The sequence below is a fragment of the Cydia strobilella genome, chromosome 9, assembly GCF_947568885.1.
Source record: "Cydia strobilella chromosome 9, ilCydStro3.1, whole genome shotgun sequence".
NCBI classification, from domain to species: domain Eukaryota; kingdom Metazoa; phylum Arthropoda; class Insecta; order Lepidoptera; family Tortricidae; genus Cydia; species Cydia strobilella.
In genome coordinates, this window is record NC_086049.1 from 6,295,637 (window position 1) to 6,308,918 (window position 13,282).

Here is a 13,282-nt window from a genome sequence, read left to right on the forward strand (position 1 = left end):
GTCTATACGACCCGGTCATTTCAAGATACGATAGAGTGAGATAGTAAGATAAACGGCCTTACATTGTCTCGTTCTTACCAGACCGTCGTGTATGATCGTGCGAATACTGCTTAATAAAATCAAAGACTATATATTTATTTTTATTTTTGTAAGGATCTCATGCGTGCACCTGCACTTAAAGCTTATGCTTATATTGCACAGTTATACTCTGTCAAGCCTGATCCAAGCGGCAAATTCAAAAAATGTAGAAGGGAAGGGTAATCGTAATCGTCCCATGGAAAAATCGAATTTCGCGCCTTTTTCCACTGACAAAGTTGTTTGACCGGCTATATATTATTTTTTACTGCTCAACTACTTTTTTATATTGAATGGTACTGAATGATGGCAGATAAGTTGTGCCTTTAACTTTTTAATAATAATTAAAAAGGGAAATTGTTTTGATGTGAAGTTTCGATTTGAGTGATGCTTGATGCTTAAATAATGATTATTTTACCTTATTTCTTCGCATGTTTGGAGAAAAGCACTATATATTTATGCCTCGGCAGGAATAGCAATTCGTGGATTCGTCTTCTTTGTCGGACGTCGGACTCCGCTTCGCAAGTTTCGCAACTCGAAACCGAAACCCGTATAAAATAGAAACTCGTCCACGAATTGCCCTTTTCCGGCCTCTGCATTAATGTACTGCTTATAGTTTTTAGAATAAAGATAAATGTCATAATTAACTATCTATAAATAAGTGCATTAATGACTTCGACGTTTATTTCCCCGCAATACCTATAAATAAAAATGTCGTCCTATCATATATCTTTTATCGCATATTTTGTTATTGTTGGATTGGATGCCTCTTATAACCGAATAATTTATAGCCTCCGAAATATTTTAGGACCGCGAGCAATTTAGACAGTCGAGCTGGTTTTCGACATCATCTTCTTACTTCCAAAGCCAAACGATATTTGCAATTCTATTATAGGTACAGTAAGTAGGCAGTTTAGGCACAATCTATAGAACCCCTCAAATATTAAAACGTACCTATGTAGCAATTTGGAATTTCTATAGGTATGGTGACACGTTTTGTGTGGCTCATTCAGAGATAAGAAGTCAGCTTGCCTCACATGTTCCCAAAGGACATGGCATAGGACAATCCAATGCTTACGATTTTGGTACTGTTATAAATTCATAATCTAGATTTAGGCTCCCATAAACTGTCTGCGGCAGCATAGCAGGTAAGACAAATAATTCTCATTCGGCAAGATCAAATTCAAGGTTTTTGTCCAAAATTAGGTAACGTCGAGCTACTTATCAAATTGTCTGTCGGCCATGTTTTATTTTTAACGTACCTGCGTAATTGCTTCAATTAGCCTTCCGTTTGTTTATCCTCACTGCGGGGGCTCCATTCCGTTAATCATCATCCCGCTAGTCATTGCTAATACTTTATCTCCGAGCAACAATTTCACGCCTCGTATATTGAATTGGGTCCGGAGTTTTTCTATCCATATGCATTAGGCAGACTTTTTAAATGCTTGATAAATACTTCTGGGATCGGTCGACTTAATCTAAACACAGTCGAAATGAAACCAATTTTAAATTCAAACTAAACCAATTTAATCTCTCTCTTTTGCTCGACTTCCCCTGAAATGGGCGTACAATATTGAACTTTAAATGCAATCACATACCCACATGGATATGTAATTTGATTTACTCATCCTTATACTTCACACATCTAAGGCAGCGAAAATTAATCAAAAAGCAACTGCTCGAGATCGCCATTAGACGCCGGACTAATAAAAACAGTCTTCCATTTTTCTACGGCACATCTCAACAGTTTCAAAAAGACGTAACGTACGAACGATTTCCTGCTACTACGCAAACCCTTTCCACAATGTATAACCTTATTACAAAGTAATAAAGTCGACTAATGATCACTTAATCTTCGTTTTATATAGCGAACTCCCGCTGCCAAGATAACACAGATAGCATATTGTGCACGAATCATTGATGAGTCACGTATGCGCTAATTGCAATGTACTTACAACACGTGTTTGCCTTGAAGAGAGCTTTATCAACGCAGCCTTCTAATACAAAAACACACTTGTCATGCCGAGCGTCATGGTAGTAATTATACAGATATTCCTTCATCTTTATAGCTATAGTAAGCAGAAAATAGGGCGCACTGAATCAAGAAATGACAACATTATATCAGATTGACTGATAGACATACTGTCTCTTACGGACTTTTATCCATTAAATTGTTGGACCAGTTGGTCTTTTTTGAAAGTTAGCTAGCTTAAGTTATAGTTATCATCAAGTTTTTGCGGATATTAAGGTGTTGTTTCGATTAAAAATATTAAAATATCTAATGCCTCTGGTGATTCCATCTTACAACAGTATTTTGTGCAACAGGTACATAATTAGGTTTTAAAAATTCAAGGGCTAAAACTTAAAACTCTTTTTTAGGGTTCCGTACCCAAAGGGTAAAAACGGAACCCTATTACTAAGACTCCGCTGTCCGTCTGTCTGTCCGTCTGTCCGTCCGTCTGTCCGTCTGTCTGTCTGTCACCAGGCTATATCTTATGAACCGTGATAGCTAGACAGTTGAAATTTTCACAGATGATGTATTTCTGTTGCCGCTATAACAAAAAATACTAAAAAGTACGGAACCCTCGGTGCGCGAGTCCGACTCGCACTTGGCCGGTTTTTTATAATACAACGTAATTCAACTACGACCGACACTGAAGGACGCTTGTGTTGTGAATCTTTCGTCTTGGTAGTTTTTTTGTTTCAATTAAGAATGTCAATGCCCACACCGATATTCCAAATATTTGGCAGCACGTCCGCATCATACATTTGCTATCTATTTTTGCTCGGCATTTCCAACGTACGTCAAATGTGAAAGAAAGTCTGGTGAAATTACAATTATTGTAAATCATCGCATTTCTATTAGCAATCGTTATTGTTTACCTACTACTTTGTCGCTCTAAAGCTTTTGATAATTTTGATGTGGTGACTCAGTAATTATCTTATTTTAATTTGACATGTAAAATACTATGTTTTATGAATAAAAGCTTGAATCTTGAATAAGGTTATTTTACCTTTATTATGATGATGTTGTACCTATATGAGACGTCATACTGCCCTGTTGCGTGATATTGAAATTAATGAATCCAGAACGTACCATAATGTTTAAATGATGAGTCATAAAAGCATACAAACTACATAATCATTTTCACAGTTGTGTTTACTTAGCTTGATTACGTTTTGATGGAATAAAAACACTAAAAACATTCACGTTTTTTGCCAATATCCACTACGTTTTTCAAAGATGTTCGAATATTTACATCTCGTAGGCATCAGAAACATTTCATTCCTGTAACTTATGGCCTTTGCAGGGTAAACACATTCCCTAGAAATGGTTGGCTGATTCAATATATTTACCGCAAAATTTGCTAAGAAACTTTATCTTTGCACAGTGACTAGAGATAAAGACTGTTTTCCTTATTCCCTATACTTTAACTATAATATAAACACTTATGAATCACAAACACGTGTAAGAGCCTAGACTATATAAGTACATATTTTTTTCAATAATGTGCGGACTTTTTTTAATAATTTGACAGTTTAAATAATTACGTAGTCGTTAATTTGATAATCAATCTCGAAATCTTGTGTTGTGTTCTTGTGTTTGTGTTGTGTGTTGTTTTAAAGATGAGTTTTCCTAAAACATTTGTGTTTTGCAATCAGAAGTTATGATTTTATACACTCGGCGACACGAGATAAACGATTCATTCTTAAATACAAATGGCGACACTTATTCGCATAAAAAATTAACTCCCCTTACATTGTACAAACAGAAAAAGCAAACAGCTTACAAGTTACATTGGATCGATTCCAGTGAAACGTGCGATTGCGACCAAGGTAATCGGTCCAAAGACTTGCTTATTTCGCTGGCTCAGCGACCCGAAGTGGATCTTGGCCTCCGACACTCGATTTCGCCATTCGTTCCTGTCCTGTACGATCCGACTTCCGACGCCATTCAGCCACTTGGATGTCACACATGTATTTCTGGACCTCATCTATATGGACCGATGGCGGTACCTAGGCCTTCCGACTTCCGATCGGACGTCTCCCAGTTGGTCGCCCCAGATAAGCTCTCTTGGCCGCACGATCCTCTCCCATCCTCTCCAAAGGGATAAGTAAAGGGCTCAATCTCCAAAGATAAAATATTGGCATACATGAAGTGCTAATTTTGAAACATAATTTTTAATAATCTCTAATTTAACTAACTAATATGGCTCAGCGACCCAAAGAGGGTTTTGGCCTCCGAAACGAGAGCACTCCACTTTTGCTTTGATCCTGCGCCGTTTCCTGCCAATTATCGGCCATTTCTTATATCGTATTTTTATTTCATAGAAATATTTATTAGTGTCTAATAGATGAGGAAAGCGATAACCTTACTGACATCTTTATTTAATAAAGGGCAATTGAGACATTTCTCTCTAGTCAGATGTTTTCCCTACATCTTGTAAAATTTAAATTGGGTAAAAAAACAGTTTTTAAAACTGTATACATACTTAGTTTAACAATTGTATTCCCGCAACTGCAGTACTCTCAAGTATAGATTTCCGTATTATTGTCTTTGTACGATCTATTCATTGACGACTTACGTGAACAACTCGATAACATCGTTATGATGATTCGTATGACATCATTAATTCACAGGTTGCAATTGCAATACAAATAACACAATACAAGTCATTAGCAGTACGCTGACTACGAATACTACGATAAACGTACAGCAATCAAAATACAGAACATCTTTAATGGCCTGTACCAAATTTCGGTATCTTTCACAGGCGTTTTTTAAGCTTAACGTTTTAAAATATGGGTGACGTTCTGATACTGGTTGTGTCATTATATTATTGCGCTAATCTAATCACGTGGACTTGAGCTAGGTACTTACCCATAAGTGGCTGGCTCTTTAATAGGATAATCATTATTTGAACAGAGATAATTTGCTGTGATCGATGATGTATTGTCTTCTATGGAATAAGATCCGATACCATCAACAAATTACAACTGATTTAATCGAGCACGACGCCGCTGCTGCAAGACAATTGAACATAGATTAACGAAGAGAATGGGTACCTAATGGTCATATAGTCATTTGTGGTAGCAAAGTAGTTCAGGCTCACTTCTATCAAACATACCAATAAGGTACCTTGACTCTGGCACGGAATGTTCCTATATTTTTATGATATTTATCACTCAGTTCAAGGGGAACCTTATCTAAACAAGCTTTCTTTATAACGAAAACTCACTAATTTTCACGCCAAACTACGGATCAGCTAGCTGAGCAGTGGAAATACCGGAAACGCCATAAGACAAATATATAAACGAAGAATAGAATAAGTACTTTAAGAATACTATTCATACAAACTAAGATTGAGAAATGGTACTTTATTAACTAAAACAATGTCGTGAATTCAATATGCAAGCACTGCTACAAATTTGTCCTTGATCGAATTCTTGAGCTCAAAACTTATCTATCTTGCTTATTCCTCGTTGATATTATGTTTGGTATTTGATTTTCTTGAACCAATATCAAATTTATCAATTTGGAATAATAGTCCTCCGTACTAAACAAATCCTACTGGGCCAACACTTTCACGTTAAGGCGCCATTATTTGTTTTTTTTTTCTTACTTGCCGGACGCCCTTTCCCGTTAAACGTCAACGTCCGTCGCGCACTTCCTCCAATTCTTCCCTTCGAGCTCGCGACCGCATCCGACAACCAATTTGCTTTCCAGCAACAATCCATCGCCATCGCCTTAAGGCCGAACACGCGAGCCTTTATGGTACTCATTTTGAGTGTTGCACAAAACCATAGCGTGCAACTATGATAGATGTAGAAGAAAATCTTTAGATTTAAACCGGATCTCCAAATTAATTGACTTCCGTTTTACGTGCTCTCTAGTGTAGTCAGTCCTTTCGGCTACCAATGCAGGGTTTCAATGTTGAATTTTTATTTATACATTGTACAGTAAGTAACCACGATGTCATACTAGGTGCCCTAATCTAACATAAGTAGTGGACACTTATGTTAATTGTTAGGGCACCGATTGTACAACATGAAGGATTGTCGTTGTACAGGTTTGCATTGTGTCAAGTTGTGGGACAGCTTTTGGCCACGAATAAGCTTACTTACTTAGTGTGCGATCGGCTCACCCTGGTTAATAGTTATTTGTTATATAGGGTGGGCCAGTGATAAATTCTCTTTTCGTATCTTTCGTTAAAATGCATTTATCATTGGCCCACCCTATACAAGAGTGCAAAGTTGTATTTTACGCGCGAGTGTTTCAACACACGAGAAGTAATATACATTTGCACCCGTGTGTAACACAAAACTTTTCCCCTCACTATAGCGAGAAAAGTGCAACATCCACAGGCGTTACATCATCTTCATCACTGGAATCACAATTTTTTTTAACGATAATACGATATTATAACAGAAAACTCTGGAAGTTGTGTATTTTTACGTGTCGGAGTCGGTGAGAAAATTTTTGTTGACAATGTTGACATTTCTGACGATGCGTTTTGAAATTGCATCGACTCAACTTGTGAGTTCAGAATTACATTCAACATCATTTAAAAAAAACAGATGTTTCTTATGGAATTTAAGGTTTATGACTTAAAATCATTAAATAAAGCTAAATTTGGAATTTTTATCAAATTCTCAAACCATTTATTTAATGATAATTAATATCGAACGAACCATTATTATGAGGGTTTTACGTTTTGTTATCTGTCAAAGGCTTCTTAAACACGCTCCATCCAAGGTCAAATTACATTCCCCACTAGTAGATAAAATGCGTTTTTCCCCGTTTGTTTTAAAGGATAAAAGACGGCTTTCCGAGCTAGTACGAGGGCTGCCTTTTAAGTTGTGTCGTTTGGAAAAACTAAAGACAATTTAAGTGTTCAATGGTATTTATTGTTTTTCAAAGTAATCACCGTGATATGTAATACACTTTTTCATTCGATCGAACCAGTTTTCGAAACACTTATTCCAGTCCGACGTCGGGGTCTCCAAAATGGCCATTTTGTATGCCTCAACCGCTTCTTCAGGCGTCTGGTACCGTTGACCACGAAGTCGTTGCTTGATTTTTGGAAAAGTAAAAAAATCGTTAGGGCTTAAGTCTGGACTGTACGGCGGGTGTTCCAGAATTTCGACGTTTTGCTCTTTTAAAAACGCAATTGTTTGCCGGGCGGTGTGCGAGCTCGCATTATCGTGGTGCAGTCTTATACGACGTCTTGGGTTATTTTTTCGAAACTCGCCGATGACTTCTGGTAAACAGACAGTGGTATACCAGTCAGCATTAACCGTTTTACGATCCTCGAGCACGATGGTGGCAACGTGGCCACTTTTCGCCACAAACGTGGCCACCATTTTTTTCGAAGTGCTCCGTGAGCGTATTACTTTGGTCGGTTTTGGCTCATCTTGGAACACCCAAACAGTCGACTGCTGTTTAGAATCGGGATCGTAGGCATATATCCAAGATTCGTCACCACTGATAATGTCGTAAACATGTTTCGAGTTTCCTCGGTTGAATTGCCGCAGAGTTTTGCGACACCATCGAACGCGAGCCGTTTTTTGGTCTTCACTGAGTAAATGTGGTATCCAGCGTGAGATCAACTTTTTTACGCCTAATTGATCATGCAAAATACTGTGAACACTGGTCCCTGAAATACTTAAGGAAGCTTCTATCTCACGGTATGTCGCATGGCGATCTTCGACGATCAGTTGCCGTACAGCATCAATGTTCTCCTGGGTTACGGCTGTTTTTGGTCGACCTTCACGATGTCTATCACCAAGACTAGAGCAACCACGTTAAAATTCTAAATACCAGCGTTCCACAGTACGGAGGCATGGTGCTTTATCATTGAAAACCGTAGTCAACTCTTCGAAGCACTGAAGTCGCGTTAAGCCCCTTTTGAAGTTGTAAAAAATTATCGCACGTCAATTTTCCTTCGAAATTTCCATTTTCACAACTGACTTGTCAACTTTGAACGAACGCTGTACTAAAACGGTTGGGCCGATTTCGAGTCATTCTTTTGTTTTGGAATTCTAAATTCAAATATTTTAAGAAGACACTAGTTCTTTTTTAAGCAATCACGGGAGGTTTGCAAACGACAGAACTTAAAAGGCAGCCCTCGTAAGGGGAAAAATTTATTACACGGCTGACATGGCACGATACAACTAGCATAACAGCGTTCACCTTTCTTCAGTTGCTCATCACATAATCCAAACCAATGTCGCATTTATAGGTAAAGTTGTAAAATATTTTACGACGTCATTGTTCGGATTGTCGTGTTCTGTCACTTCTGTTGCCTATTGTATTATTAAACATTCCTTAAAGGTAACATGCGCCAACGGCTTTCATAATCCTGTACCTCTTCGATTGTACATTTGAGACAAAAACTAATACGTTAATTTACCTATATGAACCGTATAACAAATTAGTATAAGATGCAAACACGGCTACGCTTATCGACCCTGTAGGTGATACCTATACGTAATTTATACTTGCATGTCTAAACTTCAAAGCGAATCTACAATGAAAAGCTGCACGATAGCAGAATCGTGATGTTGTTTTCTTATTATAGTACAATCTTGTCCTTCACCTCCTTGTGTTCACCAGAATCAACTTTTCTGCTGTTTATATTAGGAGGTAGGTATAGCTAACAAGATAGTATTGCAAGTTATCTTAAATATTATGTTAATTTTTAACCAACTTGAAGTATTATTTCGCTGAATCATTGTGCCACACATAATTATATTTTAACAACCACACTTGAAACGGAAAAAAAACTTTAAGAGAACTTTTTAGATTCAGCGAAAAGCGGAGTATTACCGAACGCTATTATTCCTCCAGAAAGTTTTCCCGGATAATTTGCGAGCATTAAGAGCATTTTCTCCTAAAGTCGAACAAGGGTTGTTACTCCAATCGCTTACCAAGCACATGCAGATTACTTTTTCTCTCTTCTACTATATATAATGGTTAAGAATTTCGTGGCCACCGTACACTGGTTTGCTTGTGTGTTCAGCTCGGTTGCGCTTCGGTATAAGCAATTGGAATACAAGGCAAGAACTCACAAATACCTTTTTTGTAATGTGCGGTTTTCTTCGCAAATTAATTACAGCTGTGGATTGTCCTCCCTCCTACTTGTGTGTATGCATACCGAATGTGTTATTTACGAACCTCGTATGAAACTATGAACTTCATTTGTCTCTACAGAACGTAATGTTCTGTCTATAGAGCTACTTGGAATAACCCAATAAACACATTCATACAATACCTCATTCTAAATGTACAATTGTACATGCTAAATATCTATTGATTACCATTTAGCCCAATCTAATCTAGCATACATAATGGCGCTTCTCACGCACACCCACCGGCTTTTCAATCGGCTGATTTGCATCCGTTTGTCATATCATTACGTCATCACTTATAATCAACTATACTGCTATACTCGTAGCTGCACCTAACCTATGGGTGTGTTCTCTTGAGTAGAAAAAAACATTAAAAGCGTATGAGTTTCATAGAGTTATACCTGGACTGTACTTTCTTTTGCTTGCCGAGGGCAGACGAGCATTCGACTCGAGCGAATCAGTTTAATGTATTGTCGGGAGCCGAATCAATCGTAAGGCATTTGTTTCTCGATTACGTCGGTTGAAGCCGTAGGGCGGTATAGGAAAATGAGGAAGACAACACCATTTCTACATACAGCGGACCGCTATACGCAGTGTACGGCAGAAACAAAAGGTCTAGTTGATGATTAAGGCTAACCGAAAAAAAAAACAAGCTCTAGTCGATAAACGTTTTCCAGCGTACGACTTTCAAACCAGGGTAATGTTTCCTATCGTGGTTTCCGCCAGTTTCTCGGCTCTTATGATGGCAATTATATTTGTTATTTACCACGAATCTAGATTTTGTTATAAAGGAAAACATCCTAAATAGGTTAACTTAGTCGTATATACCTAATTTAAGTATATATATGTATCGAATCGGCGTGGAGGTAGAACCTACCCCTATCTATTTCACACTTAAAAGGAGGCACGTGTTTAGCAACAGGACTATCCTTAATGCTCAGATTCAGATGATTCAACTCAAAGTAATATTCATGTTGATTCGCCTCGTACCAAGCGCTCGCTTGCAATATGCTCTAAAGTCTAAACTATAGAGGTTCTAAACATACAAGTATGTAGTGTACTACCTACTATTATGTTCAGTTCGTCCCCATTCACACGGAGTTGCATAGCAATACTATTTTGTGTTACAACATGGTATTAAAAAAAAAACAAATTGTTTAAGTAATCGATTACAGCACGTATTTAAGTAACCCGGTAAATTATAATTATTATAAATTATTAATGTAAACATCCAGTAAATCCATTTTATTCTACTGACGTTTCTATCATCTATTCTATATTTACCAGACCTTCTAGCATGAGTTGCGTTACTTGCGTTTTCGAGCGCAATTTCAAGTATGAATGCCGTTACCATCAGTTTGCCGCTATCACTGTCACATTTCGCAAGAAAGAACGGGAAAGATCATGCGCGCCAAGTGTCAATTTTGATCGAATTTATTTTAAAAACGTTACCTTACAATATCGGAATTCGAAAGCTATGAAATTACTATTTAAGTTAAGATTGTTTTTTCTTCTTTTTTTGTTTATAGTATCACATAATAAATAACCGAGTAAAGTTTGATTAAAAGTCCGAGTTAGAGGTTACTTTGGGAATTAATTGTATCGAGCGAAGTGTCATAATTCGTGTATCGGAAGCTATGTTATTAAAGATAATATAGTCAAGAACTACATATATTTTTCCACGTCTACGAATATCAACGCCTCTTAGAAAAACAGGATCATAAAAGGAGATTTTTCGCCTTCTGGCTCAGGGAACCGCCTTCAGGCGCGCGAGAACGCAAGCGCAACACATGCTAGCCGGTCAGGTGTATTGTATTCTCAATTCTTTTCCATTAGGTACATACATGCTTTAAAAACACGGACAGGCCTTACATATGTTACATAAATATTAGAATTATTTGTCTTTTCTGATTCTGACAGTTAAAGACGTATGAATAAAATGTTGTTATTTATACTAGAGAAAAATTACGCAGGCGCTCTTAAAATTTTAAGAACAAGAGTAGCATGATTGGTTTTCCGGTGTGACTACTGAAGTCCTTACAACCGAATTGGAAAAACTGGTTTATACATACCTATCTCTCGTCGCTTTCCTAAGGATACACATTACAATAAACAAAGATAGATATAACTCCGTAATAGATGGATACAGTCTAAGAAAAAAAACGTGCCTCGAAAATCACGAAAATTTGTTTCTCGATCAGAGGGCGCCACTAGTTTTGGCCTAGTCTCGTATAGAGGGCGTTGACGGTTTTGTTTGTTATTTATAATTTTAACGCATATCAATGGAAGAACATGGGTCAAAATCATATAAAAATAAATAATGCAAATAAAAAAATCATTTATCCATATTTAAATACATTTTAACGTATTTTTATAAATCTTCATTTTTAGTTTTAAAGTATGTCGATAGATGGCAGTGAATTTACAGCGGTTACAAAGTTTACTATGACAGTACCGCTCTATCTAATTATATCCTCATTGCAATAAATAATATCTTTAAAAATATGTGTAGGTTATATGGCACCATTACGTATGTACATTTTTAACTCTTGTCAATCAAATTGATAAGAAATACTTTTCGGGCATAAAAAAATAGTGATTCCAGGGACCAACGGATCGCTCCTCTATGCTCGCGTGCAGAAATTCCACAAATTATCTCTTTAAAATTAGCTGACCTGATTTCCTTCCTAGCTTCATCTATCTGCAAATTACACCAATTTATCGCACTTGCTACAACCGCTAAAAACCATAAATTTTGCCTTAGGCACTAAGTAATAGAGCTTATTTTATAATGTATTTAACCAAAGGTACTGTATGCCCTTATAGTGCGTCTTAATGCTAGCATGTACGCAATTTTACAAATTGGTATGTGGTGTGTAGTTATTAGGAAAGAAACTAGTAATGTCATGCGTACTAAATAGTAAGAGAAAGTACTTTTCTATTTGCGAGCGATTTTCTTAGTTTTGTGGACGATGTAGAATTATTTACTATACAGACTGAATAACTTGAATTATAATTTAGAAATTTAATACTTTAAAATCTTCTACAAGTCACTGCTAAACAGTGACAACGCTTAACCCGCTATTTCAACTAAGGGGATGATGTTTCTCCAAATTTAATTAAGTGGCTTTACTTATTCAAAGATCTTAACATGCCAAGTAGAAGTAGTCGTACCTATTTTTATAACATTACTAGAAATTAGTATCATCTACAATAAATACCAATGATACGAAGCTGTAATAAGCCAACAGTACCTAAAGGAGTAATAAAACAAATAACAATGGTAAGTTGTTTGAACTCAATAACTGCAGCAAAATCCACACGTCGACGGAGCGACAAACACATGCAAACTTTAGTGTTACAGCTTGCAGCACTAATTAGTTTACGTTTGCTGCTCAGTTCATTATATAAAGAAGTGATACAAACCAAAAAGCGAGTGCAACGCAAGTTTCGCCGAATTCTGAAACTATACCGCAATGCACATACGAGTTTGCGTGACACCTATGCAAACTTTGGTAGTTAGCAGTTACAGTAGGTCCCACCGCGTTGAGAAGCAGATTACGCTTGCGGAAGTCCAACATATGCAGATTTAACCTCATTAAAAATCTTAGAAAGCCACATCTTTGATATTATCTTAAGTAACATTACTATAATCATATTAAACCTTCTGTATAAAGCAGTCTGTTAAACGCTTTATGTGGGTACTCTGTGAAACCCTCAGCTTAATGATGAGTTAATTGGTAGTACATAATACATAAGAATGGGCATGCGAATCAATATGTAATATAGCTTAAAGTCACATTAAAATGTGATCATTCAAATGTCTGTCTGTCAGATTAGCTGTTCACGTCCATTAAATTCCTTCACCATTCAACGTCTGAACGTGAATTGAATTCCAATGAAGGTCAAAGCACAGTCGATGAATAATCAGCGGGGTTGATATTCACAACAACAGACCAGTATAATTCTCATATCCAATTACGCAAACTTGTTAAGAATATAGGAGTCAAGTTACGATGGAGACGAGCTCGCAAGGAAGTTTTTGTAAATTGACGCACGGCACATCCTCACCGCG

General features: G+C 37.0%; 1 protein-coding gene across 3 annotated transcripts in view; it reads left to right on the forward strand.

The window, feature by feature from the left end:
* Positions 1-13,282, forward strand: part of LOC134744166 (uncharacterized) — a 68,768-nt gene that overhangs the window by 23,222 nt on the left and 32,264 nt on the right. The gene's annotated exons all lie outside the window — the stretch shown is intronic.